The sequence below is a fragment of the Ranitomeya variabilis genome, chromosome 3 (assembly GCF_051348905.1).
Source record: "Ranitomeya variabilis isolate aRanVar5 chromosome 3, aRanVar5.hap1, whole genome shotgun sequence".
Classification (NCBI taxonomy): domain Eukaryota; kingdom Metazoa; phylum Chordata; class Amphibia; order Anura; family Dendrobatidae; genus Ranitomeya; species Ranitomeya variabilis.
The window spans coordinates 759441790-759456737 of record NC_135234.1 but is presented as its reverse complement, the minus strand read 5'-3'; the positions used below and the strand labels follow the sequence as shown (position 1 = coordinate 759456737).

General features: G+C 49.5%; 1 pseudogene across 1 annotated transcript in view; it reads right to left on the bottom strand.

The window, feature by feature from the left end:
- Positions 1-14255, bottom strand: part of LOC143817346 (protein XNDC1N-like) — a 313063-nt pseudogene extending 298808 nt beyond the window's left edge. Inside the window, exons 1-8 of the transcript XR_013224122.1 lie at positions 13965-14255; positions 13312-13450; positions 13074-13222; positions 9034-9182; positions 2636-2712; positions 2148-2344; positions 1818-1914; positions 1229-1345 (exon numbers count right to left, since the gene is read on the bottom strand). The product of XR_013224122.1 is annotated as a protein XNDC1N-like (transcript). The remainder of the gene's footprint in view (positions 1-1228; positions 1346-1817; positions 1915-2147; positions 2345-2635; positions 2713-9033; positions 9183-13073; positions 13223-13311; positions 13451-13964) is intronic.
- Between the last annotated feature and the right edge of the window lie 693 nt (positions 14256-14948).

Sequence of the window (14948 nt, the reverse complement as noted above, 5' to 3'; positions counted from 1 at the left end):
ATGGGGGTGCATTATATTAGGGGCTGCATTATACTATAGTCTCCTTATGGGAGGTACATTATACTATAGAGTCTGCCTACGGGGGGTGCATTATAGTATGGAGTCTGACTACAGGGGGTGCATTACACTTTAGAGTCTGCCTATGGCGGGTGCATTATGCTATAGAGGCTGCCTATGAGGTTGCATTATATTAGGGGCTGCATTATACTATAGAGGCTGCCTATGGGGGTGAATTATATTAGGAGCTGAATTATATTATAGAATTGTTATCAATAAAAGATCCAAAAATAATTATGTGCTTAAACATTGGGCTTATTAGCCACATCAGCGCCACCAGTCCTTCCTATTTCTTATATTAGGTCGATGTCTGGGAAACAGATTACTGAAAATAAGGTCTTAGAATCTTGATAGAATCGCTGACCGTCTGAAAAACCCAAAGATTTTAATCAATGACCATTTTGACTAGAATCGGAGAATGAAGTATTGCTCGTTCCTGTCTCTGAGATTGACCTTCTGGTCTTTTCCTTCCTACCGATATTCAATATTGTGTGTAGCTTACAAAATAAATAGGCCTTTTCACGTTTCTCTTCCTCATTCCCCTTTTTCTTATCTACCACTGTTTCTGGAGAGGTGGAATCACTAAGCCGTAGGTCAGAGTGACAGAAAGGAACATGGATCAGCAAGGGCCAGGACCGCAGAGTATGAAGGATAAAAGGCAGACAAGCAAAACAAGAAGCAACAGAAGATACAGAGTCAGGAGTGCGGATAAACACTCCGCTCCGGCGTGGAGCAGGAGCTTAGCGGGGGGAAAGTGTCCTGAGAACAGATATATAATGTGTCATCAGACGTATAATCCACACTGATGTGTATAGAGGGGGAGACGTGGCCTGTAATAACCATATAATGGACATGTGCCCCCCGTACAGGAGGCAGCGTGGAGCAGGAGCTGAGCGGGGGGGAAAGTGTCCTGAGAACAGATATATAATGTGTCACCAGACGTATAATCCGCACTGATGTGTATAGAGGGGGAGACGTGGCCTGTAATAACCATATAATGGACATGTGCTCCCCATACAGGAGGCAGCGTGGAGCAGGAGCTGAGCGGGGGGAAGTGTCCTGAGAACAGATATATAATGTGTCGTCAGACGTATAATCCGCACTGATGTGTATAGAGGGGGAGACGTGGCCTGTAATAACCATATAATGGACATGTGCCCTCCGTTCTCACCTGCACAGATCGGACACGTGTTGGTGTCGGTCTCGGGGGAGCGCTGCGCGGTGCTCGGACTGTCACGCTCTCCTTGGTGTCCGGTGTCTCTCGCTGGTACGAGTCTGCGCTCTCTTCCTGATAAAGGAGACATTATCAGCTTGTTAGTAACGGTCACACGGCTCCCTGTGAGCGGAGCAGCCCCGCGCCTCATGCTGCAATGTGCCTGCGGTCAGCAGTTGAGGACCCCTGGAGGCGGGCACAGCGCAGTGTAACCCCTGGAGCTGTGCAGCATCAGAAGGCGAGGGACAGGGGCAGCCAGATGCTGGATCCTCCTGTAAGGGGTCTTTCTACACTGAAAGGTGCCAAGGGAGCAAGTTCTCTCCATATTGTAATCAGCCCCTAATCGCCCGGACCCCCAAAGATCCTGAGATTCCCCGTGAGAACAGAGCTATAGTGGAAGCCATGAATTACGTCCTATGACTGATGTGTGAACACCCGGACAGTACGGGGGGCCAGGGAGGTGGCGCGCTGTGGATGGAGACCCCTTTAGGAGCTTGTCACATTGGGGGTGTTAGAGCCCTAGCAGGAGTCTCTGGAAACGTCCTACCTTCTTCGGGCCTCCTCCATTTTCAGTCGGCGATTAGGGGTCTCGTGTTCCTTCTTTGAGGGGTGGAGTCTCGTCATGGGGGTCTCGGGACAAGATCCTGCGGGAGCAGCCAGAAAATGGAGGGTTACGGTAACGTAAATGATCGGGCAGACCCCTGTATAAAAGCCGGGAGGTGGGAGCTGTGATGGGGTCACTGCAGCGGGGAAACAGAAGTTTGCAAAAATGTCTGAATTTAAAGGGGCCGTTCCCTTCTGATCTAATGTGCCAAACAGGAGTTGTGGGGGTCCCACTGATCCCCCAGATGTCAGTCCTCCACAGGCGGATACCTACCGGAGGACACCGGGCTGTCCCCCTGCTGGCTGCCACGGTCTCCACATGGCGGGATGGAGGGGCTCGGAACGGCAGTAATTGGAGGGCGGCGTTTTCGGGACTTGGCTGCAGACAGCAGAAGCATGCGCGCGGAGCAGCTCATGGAGGCCAGGGGAGGGGAGGCCGCGCTCTGCAGCTTGTCTCGCAGCTTCTGACTCCTACAGGTACAGACATGACATGAGGGGGCAGAGGATTAAATCCCAGGACCCCCAGAAATAACAGCTCGCAGGTGGGCTGAGATTAATCAGAGCTCAGACCAAAGGTGCAGTAATCGCCCTCTCCAGCAAAGCAACGAACCTGGGATCAATGTGTCCGGCTGTACAACACTGTAGAAGAGCTGCAGTGTAAAGAATGGTGGAGGGACAGAGCACCAGAAGGGACGCTGCTGACTGCACCCACAGACCGCGAGATCCCAGGAGCGGGTGAGAATGCGCCCAGCGGGTACGTACCGGACCTCGGGGTCCTGAGCGTCCAGGGTGGGCTGCTCTCCAGAGTGTAGGGGAGAGACTGGACAGGAGCGGCCGCCCTGTAAGGGAAAAAGAGCAGTGATGGGTAACAGACGGCCTAAAGCTCGACTAACGGCAGCGCTGCCGAGAGCACAACGGAGGGGGGCCGCTGCCGAGAGCACAACGGAGGGGGGCCGCTGCCGAGAGCACAACGGAGGGGGGCCGCTGTCGAGAGCACAACGGAGGGGGGCCGCTGCCGAGAGCACAACGGAGGGGGGCCGCTGCCGAGAGCACAACGGAGGGGGGCCGCTGCCGAGAGCACAACAGAGGGGGGCCGCTGCCGAGAGCACAACGGAGGGGGGCCGCTGCCGAGAGCACAACGGAGGGGGGCCGCTGCCGAGAGCACAACGGAGGGCGGCCGCTGCCGAGAGCACAACGGAGGGCGGCCGCTGCCGAGAGCACAACGGAGGGGGGCGGAGGATCTACAGTACCCTGCAGTGGATTCAGTCTCCTCTGTTATGATCCTTAGTGGTTGAGGATCACAAATACTCCAGCTAAGTAACAAACATAGGACAAGCTCTAGGGAGGTGGCAAACTGAACTGACCGCAAATCTGAACCTATCCAAAACACACTAGAAGTAGCCGGTGAACGTGCCTAAAAATCCTAGACGTCTCGAGCCAGCCTGAGGAACTAACTACCCCTAGAGAGAGAGAAAGACCTCTCTTGCCTCCAGAGAAATAATCCCCAAAGATATAGAAGCCCCCAACAGATAACGGTGAGGTAAGAGGAAGGCACATACACAGGGGTGAAAGCAGATTCAGCAAATGAGGCCCACTAATACTAGATAGCAGAAAATAGAAAAGGGAATCTATGCGGTCAGTAAAAAACCCTTACAAAATATCCACACTGAGATTTCAAGAACCCCCACACCAACTCACGGTGTGGGGGGAGAAACTCAGTCCCCTAGAGCAACCAGCAAGCGAGGAAATCACATTTTAGCGAGCTGGACTAAAAACATAATGAACACTGATAATCAAAAAATGATCAAACAAAAACTTAGCTTGTCTTGGAGAGACTGGGAGCAAGGTAGACACAAGGAATCTGAAGAGCACTGAATACATTGATAGCAGGCAAGGAACTGAGTCTCCAGGTGAGCTAAATGGAAACCAACCAAGGATAACGAACCAGCTGATGCTGCCAACCTGCAGAAAGACAACACTACACAGTACCGCTTGTGACCACTAGAGGGAGCCCAAAAATAGAATTTACAACAGTACCCCCCCCTTGAGGAGGGGTCACCGAACCCTCATCAAGACCCCCAGGGCGATCAGGATGAGCCGCGTGGAAGGCACGAACCAAATCGGCCGCATGAACATCAGAGGCGACAACCCAGGAATTATCCTCCTGACCACAGCCCTTCCACTTAACCAAATACTGAAGCCTCCGTCTAGAGATACGAGAATCCAAAATCTTCTCCACCACGTACTCCAATTCGCCCTCGACCAGCACCGGAGCAGGAGGCTCAACAGAAGGAACCACAGGTACCACATACATCCGCAACAAAGACCTATGGAACACATTATGAATGGCAAACGATGCTGGGAGATCCAAACGAAAAGACACCGGGTTAAGGATTTCCAAGATCTTATAAGGACCGATGAAGGTCCTTGAATTTAGGAGAGGAGACCTTCATAGGAACATACCGAGAAGACAGCCACACCAAATCCCCAACACGAAGTCGGGGACCAACACCGCGACGGCGGTTGGCAAAGCGCTGAGCCTTCTCCTGTGACAACTTCAAATTGTCCACCACATGGTTCCAAATCTGCTGCAACCTATCCACCACAGAATCCACCCCAGGACAGTCAGAAGGCTCAACCTGACCCGAGGAAAAACGAGGATGGAAACCAGAATTGCAGAAAAAAGGCGAAACCAAAGTAGCAGAACTAGCCCGATTATTAAGGGCAAACTCGGCCAATGGCAAAAAAGTAACCCAATCATCCTGATCAGCAGAAACAAAACATCTCAAATAAGTTTCCAACGTCTGATTAGTTCGCTCGGTTTGGCCATTAGTCTGAGGATGGAAGGCCGACGAAAAAGACAAATCAATGCCCATCTTAGCACAAAAAGTCCGCCAAAACCTGGACACAAACTGGGATCCTCTATCAGACACAATATTTTCAGGAATGCCGTGCAAGCGAACCACATTCTGAAAAAATAGAGGAACCAAATCGGAGGAAGAAGGCAACTTAGGCAAGGGCACCAAATGGACCATCTTGGAAAAACGATCACACACCACCCAGATGACAGACATTTTCTGAGATACTGGAAGATCCGAAATAAAATCCATGGAAATGTGCGTCCAAGGCCTTTTCGGAACAGGCAAAGGCAAAAGCAAACCGCTGGCACGAGAACAGCAAGGCTTAGCCCAAGCACAAATCCCACAAGACTGCACAAAGGAACGCACATCCCACGACAAGGAAGGCCACCAGAAGGACCTAGCCACCAAATCTCTGGTACCAAAAATCCCAGGATGACCCGCCAACACCGAAGAATGAACCTCGGAAATAACTCTGCTGGTCCATCTATCCGGGACAAACAGTCTCTCTGGTGGACAACGGTCAGGTCTATCCGCCTGAAATTTCTGCAGCACTCGTCGCAAATCAGGGGAAATGGCAGACAAAATCACTCCCTCTCTGAGAATACCAGCCGGCTCAGAAACTCCCGGAGAGTCAGGCACAAAACTCCTAGAAAGTGCATCAGCTTTCACGTTCTTCGAACCAGGCAGGTATGAGACCACGAAGTTGAAACGGGAGAAAAACAACGACCAACGAGCCTGTCTAGGATTCAGGCGCTTGGCAGATTCAAGGTAAATCAGATTTTTGTGATCAGTCAAGACCACCACACGATGCTTAGCTCCTTCGAGCCAATGTCGCCACTCCTCAAATGCCCACTTCATAGCCAACAATTCCCGATTACCAACATCATAATTCCGCTCGGCAGGCGAAAACTTTCTTAAAAAGAAAGCACATGGCTTCATCACAGAGCCATCAGAGCTTCTCTGCGACAAAACAGCCCCTGCTCCAATCTCAGAAGCATCAACCTCGACCTGGAAGGGGAGAGACACATCTGGCTGACATAAGACTGTAGCTGAAGAAAACCGGTGCTTCAGCTCCCGAAAGGCCTCCACGGCCGCAGGAGACCAATTAGTCACATCAGAACCCTTCTTGGTCAAATCCGTCAAAGGTTTAACCACGCTAGAAAAATTAGCGATGAAACGACGGTAAAAATTAGCAAAACCCAAGAACTTCTGAAGACTTAACAGATGTGGGCTGAGTCCAGTCATGAATAGCCTGGACCTTGACTGGGTCCATCTCCACAGTAGAAGGAGAAAAAATAAAACCCAAAAAGGAGACCTTCTGTACTCCGAAGAGGCATTTTGAGCCCTTCAGAAATAAAGCATTAGCACGCAGGACCTGAAACACCATCCTGACCTGCTTCACATGGGACTCCCAATCATCAGAAAAGACCAAAATGTCATCCAGATAAACAATCATAAATTTATCCACATATTCTCAGAAGATGTCATGCATGAAGGACTGAAACACAGAAGGAGCATTAGAGAGTCCAAAAGGCATCACTAAGTACTCAAAATGGCCTTCGGGCGTATTAAATGCTGTTTTCCATTCATCACCCTGCTTAATGCGCACAAGGTTATACGCACCACGGAGATCTATCTTGGTGAACCAACTGGCACCCTTAATCCGAGCAAACAAATCAGACAATAGTGGCAAAGGATACTGAAATTTGACTGTGATTTTATTCAGAAGACGATAATCTATACAAGGTCTCAAAGAACCGTCCTTCTTGGCCACAAAAAAAAATCCTGCACCAAGAGGGGAAGAGGATGGGCGAATATGTCCCTTCTCCAAAGACTCCTTTATATAACTCCGCATCGCGGCATGCTCTGGTATAGACAAATTAAAAAGTCGTCCCTTAGGGAATTTACTACCAGGAATTAAATTTATAGCACAGTCACAATCCCTATGAGGGGGCAGGGCACTGGACCTGGGCTCATCAAATACATCCTGGTAGTCAGACAAAAACTCAGGGACCTCAGAAGGAGTGGAAGAAGCAATAGACACCAACGGAGTATCGCCATGAATTCCCTGACAACCCCAACTTGACACAGACATAGCTTTCCAATCTAAAACTGGATTATGAGCTTGCAGCCATGGCAGACCCAAAACGACAACATCATGCAAATTATGCAGAACAAGAAAGCGAATCACCTCCTGATGTACGGGAGTCATGCACATGGTCATTTGCGTCCAATACTGAGGCTTATTCTCAGCCAATGGCGTAGCATCAATTCCCCTCAGAGGAATAGGAAATTCCAAAGGCTCCAGGACAAAACCACAGCGCCTGGCAAACGACAAATCCATCAGATTCAGGGCAGCACCCGAATCCACAAAAGCCATAACCGGGTAGGACGATAAAGAACAAATCAAAGTAACAGACAAAATAAATTTAGGCTGTATAGTACCAATGGTGATAAGTTTAGCGATTTTTTTTAAAGCGTTTAGAGCATGCTGAGATAACATGAGTAGAATCACCACAGTAAAAGCACAACCCATTTTGACGTCTATGACTTTGACGCTCAATTCTGGTCAGAGTTCGGTCACATTGCACAGACTCAGGTCTCTGTTCAGAAAATACCGCCAAAGGATGAGCAGATTTGCGCTCCCGCAAACGCCGATCAACCTGAATGGCTAAAGCCATAGAATCACTCAGACTTGTAGGGGTGGGAAACCCCACCATAACATTCTTAACAGCCTCAGAAAGACCTCTGAAATTTGCAGCCAGGGCACACTCATTCCATTGAGTAAGCACCGACCATTTCCGAAATTTTTGACAATACACCTCTGCTTCATCCTGACCCTGAGAGATAGCCAGCAACGCTTTTTCTGCCTGATTCTCAAGATTAGGCTCCTCATAAAGCAGTCCAAGAGCCAGAAAAAATGCATCCACATTAAGCAATGCAGGATCTCCTGGCGCCAGAGAGAAAGCCCAATCTTGAGGGTCGCCACGCAACAAGGAGATAACAATTTTAACTTGCTGAGCGGAATCACCAGAGGAACGAGGTCTCAGAGATTGTAAGTTATTTCTATTATTCTTAAAATTTAGAAACCTAGATCTATCTCCAGAAAACAACTCAGGAATGGGTATCTTTGGTTCTGACATAGGGCTATGAATAACAAAATCCTGAATACTTTGCACCCGTGCAGTAAGATGATCCACACTAGAAGTCAGAGTCTGAACATTCATGTCTGCAGCTGAGCTCAAAACCACCCAGAGTTCAAGGGGATGAAAGAAGCTAAACAGACTGCAGCAAAGGAAAAGCGGGAGGAAAAAAAAAAATAAAAAAATGTACTCAGGTCGTCTTTTTTATCCCACTTCTGCGATGCATTAAACACTTTCTGGCCTGCTATACTGTTATGATCCTTAGTGGTTGAGGATCACAAATACTCCAGCTAAGTAACAAACATAGGACAAACTCTAGGGAGGTGGCAAACTGAACTGACCGCAAATCTGAACCTATCCAAACACACTAGAAGTAGCCGGTGAACGTGCCTAAAAATCCTAGACGTCTCGAGCCAGCCTGAGGAACTAACTACCCCTAGAGAGAAAGAAAGACCTCTCTTGCCTCCAGAGAAATAATCCCCAAAGATATAGAAGCCCCCAACAAATAATAACGGTGAAGTAAGAGGAAGGCACATACACAGGGGTGAAAGCAGATTCAGCAAATGAGGCCCACTAATACTAGATAGCAGAAAATACAAAAAGGAATCTATGCGGTCAGTAAAAAACCCTTACAAAATATCCACACTGAGATTTCAAGAACCCCCACACCAACTCACGGTGTGGGGGGAGAAACTCAGTCCCCTAGAGCAACCAGCAAGTGAGGAAATCACATTTTAGCGAGCTGGACTAAAAACATAATGAACACTGATAATCAAAAAATGATCAAACAAAAACTTAGCTTGTCTTAGAGAGACTGGGAGCAAGGTAGCCACAAGGAATCTGAAGAGCACTGAATACATTGATAGCAAGCAAGGAACTGAGTATCCAGGTGAGCTAAATAGGAAACCAACCAAGGATAACGAACCAGCTGATGCAGCCAACCTGCAGAAAGACAACACTACACAGTACCGCTTGTGACCACTAGAGGGAGCCCAAAAATAGAATTCACAACACTCCTCCTATGGAGGGAGATCCATCATCCGGGGTCAGATGTGTCAGCCCCTCTGGAAACAAAAGGCATGCTGGGAGATGTAGTTCCATGATGTCATTAATGAGGGAAGTAGCCGGGTCGTCCTTCCTACACCATACGACGTACCCCAGAGCCTTCGAGCCGCTCCTCATCCTCTTCATCCGAGGTGGAGAGGACGCGGATGAACGACACACCGAACTGCTCCTGCTTGTTGAAGGGCTGCGTGCAGGTGACACGGTCCCACTTCTCCAGGGCGGCTCCTGCGAGGAAGTCTCCTGCCGAGGACGGAAATCACCAGATTGTACAGAGGAGGGGAGTCTGCTCTACAGAAAAACCTGCAGTCCCCCCAGGAGAAGCACACACTCCAGTCACCTCCAGAGCTGCATCCACAGAAAATATTCATATACTCCAGCCACCTTCAGAGCTGCATCCACTGAAAATATTCATATACTCCAGTCACCTCCAGAGCTGCATCCACTGAAAATATTCATATACTCCAGTCACCTTCAGAGCTGCATCCACTGAAAATATTCATATACTCCAGCCACCTCCAGAGCTGCATTCTGTAAATTCACACATTATACTCCACTCACACCTACAGTGGCATGTAACCGTTCATCCCCTGCTGGTCAGAATCACTGTTATTGTGAACAGTGAAGAGAGCTGAAGATGAAATGATCTGTAAAAGGCCTAAAGTTACAGATGACGCCTCTCCTTGGTGTTTTAGGCAATAAAAATATTTTTTTTTTTCATCGTTTACATTTTAAAAATTACAAAAAGGAAAATGAGCAGATGAAAAAGTTTGTGCACCCTGCATGGTTAGTACCTAGTAGCGCCTCCTTTTGCAAGTATCAGCCTGTAAACGCTTTCTGTATCCAGACACGAGTCTTTCAGTTCTTGTGTGAGGGATTTTCCTCCGTTCTTCCTGGGAGAATTCCTCCAGTTCTGTGAGATTCCTGGGGCGTTTTGCTTCCTCTGCTATTTTGAGGTTTTGCCACAGATTTTCAATGATGCTGAGATCAGGGGACTGTGAGGGCCATTGTAAAACCTTCAGTTTGCCCCTTTTCAGGTCTATTGTGGATTGTGACGTGTGTTTAGGACCATTCTCCATATGTAGCAGCCATCCTCTTCCTCTTTTCACCTTCAGCATTTTTACAGATGTTTTTTTCAAGAATTTGTTGAAATTTCATTGAATCCATTCTTCACTCTACCCTTGAAATTTTCCCCAAGCTATTGGCTGCAACACAGTGCAAAGAATTATCCTCCCCCATGCTTAATGGTTGGCGAGATGTTATTTTCCTGACTTTCTGTGCCCTTTTTTCTCCACCTTTTATCATTGTGGCCACAGAGTTCTATTTTATCCTCATTGGTCCACAGGACTGGTTTCCAAAATGCATCAGGCTTGTTTAGATGTTCTTTGCAGACTTCTAAAGCTGAATTCCATTGATTGGATGCAGGAGAGGTTTTCCTCTGATGACTCTTCCATGAAGGTCATATTTGTGCAGGTGTCTCTGAACAGTAGAACAATGTACCACAACTCCAGAGTCTGCTCAATCTTTCTGAAGGTCTTTTGCAGCCAAGTGGGAGTTCTGATTTGCTTCTCTACCAATCCTATGAGCAGCTCTTGATGAAATTTTCCTTAGTCTTCCAGACCTTATCTTGACCTCCACTGTTTCTGGTAACTGCCATTTTTTAACTACATTACTAAATGAGGAAAAGGCAACATGAAAACGCTTTTCTATCTTCTTATAGCCTTCTCCTGCTTTGTGGGCTCCACCATTTTCCTTTTCAGAATGCTAGGCAGCCGCTTAGAAGAATTCAAAGCTGCTGTTTTTTGGTTAGAGGAGGCTGGGTTTTTATAAAGCTGGGAAATTTCCATCATCGGCCTTTCCTAACAATTATAGTGAAGAAGCCATAACCTTAACAGGCTAATTAAGGTCTGAAACCTGGGTCAAAGTTATCTGAGCACACATATATCCAAGGGTGCACAAACCGTGGCATCAGCCAGTTGTCCTAAGTAATTTTGAAAATATAAAAGATGAAATTACCGTATATACTCGAGTATAAGCTGAGATTTTCAGCCCACTTTTTTGGGCTGAAAGTAACCCCCTCGGCTTATACTCGAGTCATACCCAAGGGTCGGCAGGGGAGGGGGAGCGGAGCTTTGTAATAATACTGCTCCTGGCACGGTCCCTGCACGTTTACCCCCCCCGACAGCTTGTTTCTGTAGTGAGCGGTCACATGGTACCGCTCACTACAGTAATGAATATGGACCCGACTCCACTCCCATAGGGGTGGAGACGCATATTCATTACTGTAATGAGGGGTACCATGTGACCGCTCACTACAGGAAGAAGCTGCCGGGGTACAGATGTGCAGGGACCGCGCCAGGAGCAGGTGAGTATAACGCAGTGCGCTATATTCACCTGCTCCCCGTTCCACCGTCGGCGCCGCTGCCTCCTCTACACTGACGCTCAGGTCAGAGGGTGCGGTGACGCAATTAGTGCGCGCCGCCCTCTGCCTGAACATCAGTGCACAGGATAGGGAAGAGACAGCGGCGGTCGGCAGTGGAATGGGGAGCAGGTGACTATAGCAAGTGCCGAGGGCATGAGAGGTGAGTATGCGATTTTTTTATTCTTTTAATCTCAGCAACAGCATATGGGGCAAATGTCTGTATGGAGCATCTTATGGGGCCATAATCCACATTTGTGCAGCATTGTATGGGGCATATTTTAATATGGAGCATCTTATGGGGCCATCATGAACTGTACGGAGCATTATATGGGGCTCCTGATTCAATATGGACATTCAAAAACACAACCTACTGATGTCTCAATTAATTTTACTTTTATTGGTATCTATTTTTTTTTGACATTTACCAGTAGCTGCTGCATTTCACATCCTAGGCTTATACTCGAGTCAATAAGTTTTCCCAGTGTCGGCTTATACTCAAGTACATACGAGATATAGATAGATAGAATTTTCCTTCTCACCCCAAATGGGGGTGGTCTTTGTTGTCCTTCCTCATTCTCGAGTCCTCCTGGGAGTTTGAGGGTTCTGCGCAGGATCTTAGCTGTTCCCAGCATTGCGCTTTTCTGGACAGAGCTCAGATGTTGCTCCTTAGATCTGTTGCAGCCATCCTTCCTCTTAGGGGTCACTGCTCCACGTGCTACGATCACCACTGGAATCACTGTTGCCTCCACACCTTCTCCAGTTCTCCTCTGAGGCCCTGGTGTTTCTCCAGCTTCTCATATTCCTTCTTTCTGATGTTGCTGCCTCATCTATTATCATTGCTGTCCTCTGCTCCTTGTCTACTATCACAACGTCTGGTTGGTTAGCCAACACCTGCTTATCCATCTGGATCTTTAGATCCCACAGGATTTTAGCCCTTTCATTCTCCACCATTTATCTGGGGTCTCCCACCTGGACTTAGCCCATATGCTGTGCAGATGTTCCTGTATACAGTTCCCGCTCCTTGGTTGTGGCGTTCGGTAGACGCTGTTCCTGCATTTCGTATCCTGCCACTATGTGTTGGACGGTTTCTGAGGTTTCTTTGCATAGTCTGCACCTTGGGTCTTGTCTTGTAGATTCCGGCTTCTATGGATCTGGTCCTTGGTGCTCGCTCTTTTGCCGCTATGATCAGTGCCTCTGTCTCGGAGTCCTGCTTTCTCCAGCCATTGGTAGGATTTCTCCATGTCAGCCGCCTCCATTATCTGTCGATGGTACGTCCCATGCAGCGGCTTGTCTTGCCATGGTGCTTCATGGTCCTGCTCCTTCCAGATCTGTTGCTGCCTTAGGCTCTCTCAGCATCTCATCTTTTGGAGCCATTTTCCTGATGTATTCCTGGATACTCCTGGTTTCATCCGTGATGGTGGCTTGGATGCTTATCACGCCTCGACCACCCTCCTTTCTGCTGGCGTACAATCTTTGGGTGTTAGACTTAGGGTGGAGACCTCCATGCATTGTGAGGAGCTCTCGTGTCTTCACATCTGCAGCTTCCATCTCCTCTTTTGGCCAGCACTGTTCACAATAACAGTAATTTTGACCAGGGGTGCACAAACTTTTACATGTTGCTGTACTACAGTCACACCTAAAGCTGCAATAAATAAAAAATTACATTTTCTGCACCAGTCACATCTAGAGATGCTGTCACCATTTTCCTTTACCCTCTTTGTACATCCGGACCCCTCTGTGGTTCTTCATCAGTCTGCCGGTGGCATCAGCGTGGTCGTGGGGAGGAGAGTGGTGAACCCCTTATCCAGAGCCCAGATGGAACGTCCCACGTCGATCTGTAGGAAGGCCGAACCACTGTTTCCTGTTCACGGGGGAGGACACAACACATGAGAGCAGAGACACCCAGTCACACACAAGCTGGAACACCAAGATCTGCTCCAACTGCGGCACCTATATCAATGTAGCCGATGTGACAGGCTCGATCCAACTGTAACTCCACCTGGAGCTGCCGGCTGCGGTCCCGGGGACAGCTGAGCCACGGCTGGGTGAGGTTGTCTATCAGGAGATTCTCCACCGGATGTTTTGGGTCCTGCAACAGGTGGAAAGAGTAGTGTGTAACCTGCACGTCGAGGCTCCTGCAATACAAATAGGAGAGCAGAATGTCGGGGCCACGTGAAGACCGAAACTGGGATCATAAACACAAAAGAAATGCTGTCATAGCAGGCAGTAAAGCGAGCGGGTCCTGTTAATCAGCCTGCAGTGTATGTGCTGCCATCTAGTGGACAAAAGTAACACACACAAGAAGATGGAAATATTAGGGGGGTTTTGCTCAATTAAAAAACAAAACAAAAATGAAGCAACAAGTGAGTTGTGTGAGCCTGAGAGACCGAGGTTTAGCCCTAAAAATAAGAATTGTAGCTTAAACAAATCATGGACACGTTGGGCGCGGCCTCAGGAGCTGCAGAGGTCAGCTGTGCTACACTGCCGGCATCCGCCTGTACCAGGAGCAGCTCTCGGCCCACTGACATTAGGGCGACCACAATCCTGGTGGGTGCAGACAGCGCGCCATGTTGTGCTCACAGTCACTGCCCGCAGCCGCGCACCTGTGAGCTGAAGGACACGATGTGACAGATTGTGAACGGCGCCATCCTGGGGACGCGGCTCCTGGACTCTGCAATAAAAGGGAAAAAGACAATGAGGCCGGAAATCACAATAACCAGAGAAAAAGGGAATCCAGCGGGAACAGGTCACGTGTGAACACGGCGCCTACAGCAGTGAGAAGAAACATTTGCAGCCGGGGAAGGAGAGAAAGAACGCGGACAGCTGACATCGACCACACACCGGACCCCCGGAGTCTGAGGACGAGACCGAGCACACACCGGACCCCCGGAGTCTCTGAGGACGACACCGAGCACACACCGGACCCCCGGAGTCTCTGAGGACAACACCGAGCACACACCGGACCCCCGGAGTCTCTGAGGACAACACCGAGCACACACCGGACCCCGGAGTCTCTGAGGACACGACCACACACCGGACCCCCGGAGTCTCTGAGGACGACACCGACCACACACCGGACCCCTGGAGTCTCTGAGGACACGACCACACACCGGACCCCCGGAGTCTCTGAGGACGACACCGACCACACACCGGACCCCCGGAGTCTCTGAGGACACGACCACACACCGGACCCCCGGAGTCTCTGAGGACGACACCGAGCACACACCGGACCCCGGAGTCTCTGAGGACACCGACCACACACCGGACCCCCGGAGTCTCTGAGGACGACACCGACCACACACCGGACCCCCGGAGTCTCTGAGGACGACACCGACCACACACCGGACCCCCGGAGTCTCTGAGGACGACACCGACCACACACCGGACCCCCGGAGTCTCTGAGGACGACACCGACCACACACCGGACCCCCGGAGTCTCTGAGGACAACACCGAGCACACACCGGACCCCCGGAGTCTCCGAGGACACGACCACACACCGGACCCCCGGAGTCTCCGAGGACACGACCACACACCGGACCCCCGGAGTCTCCGAGGACACGACCACACACCGGACCCCCGGAGTCTC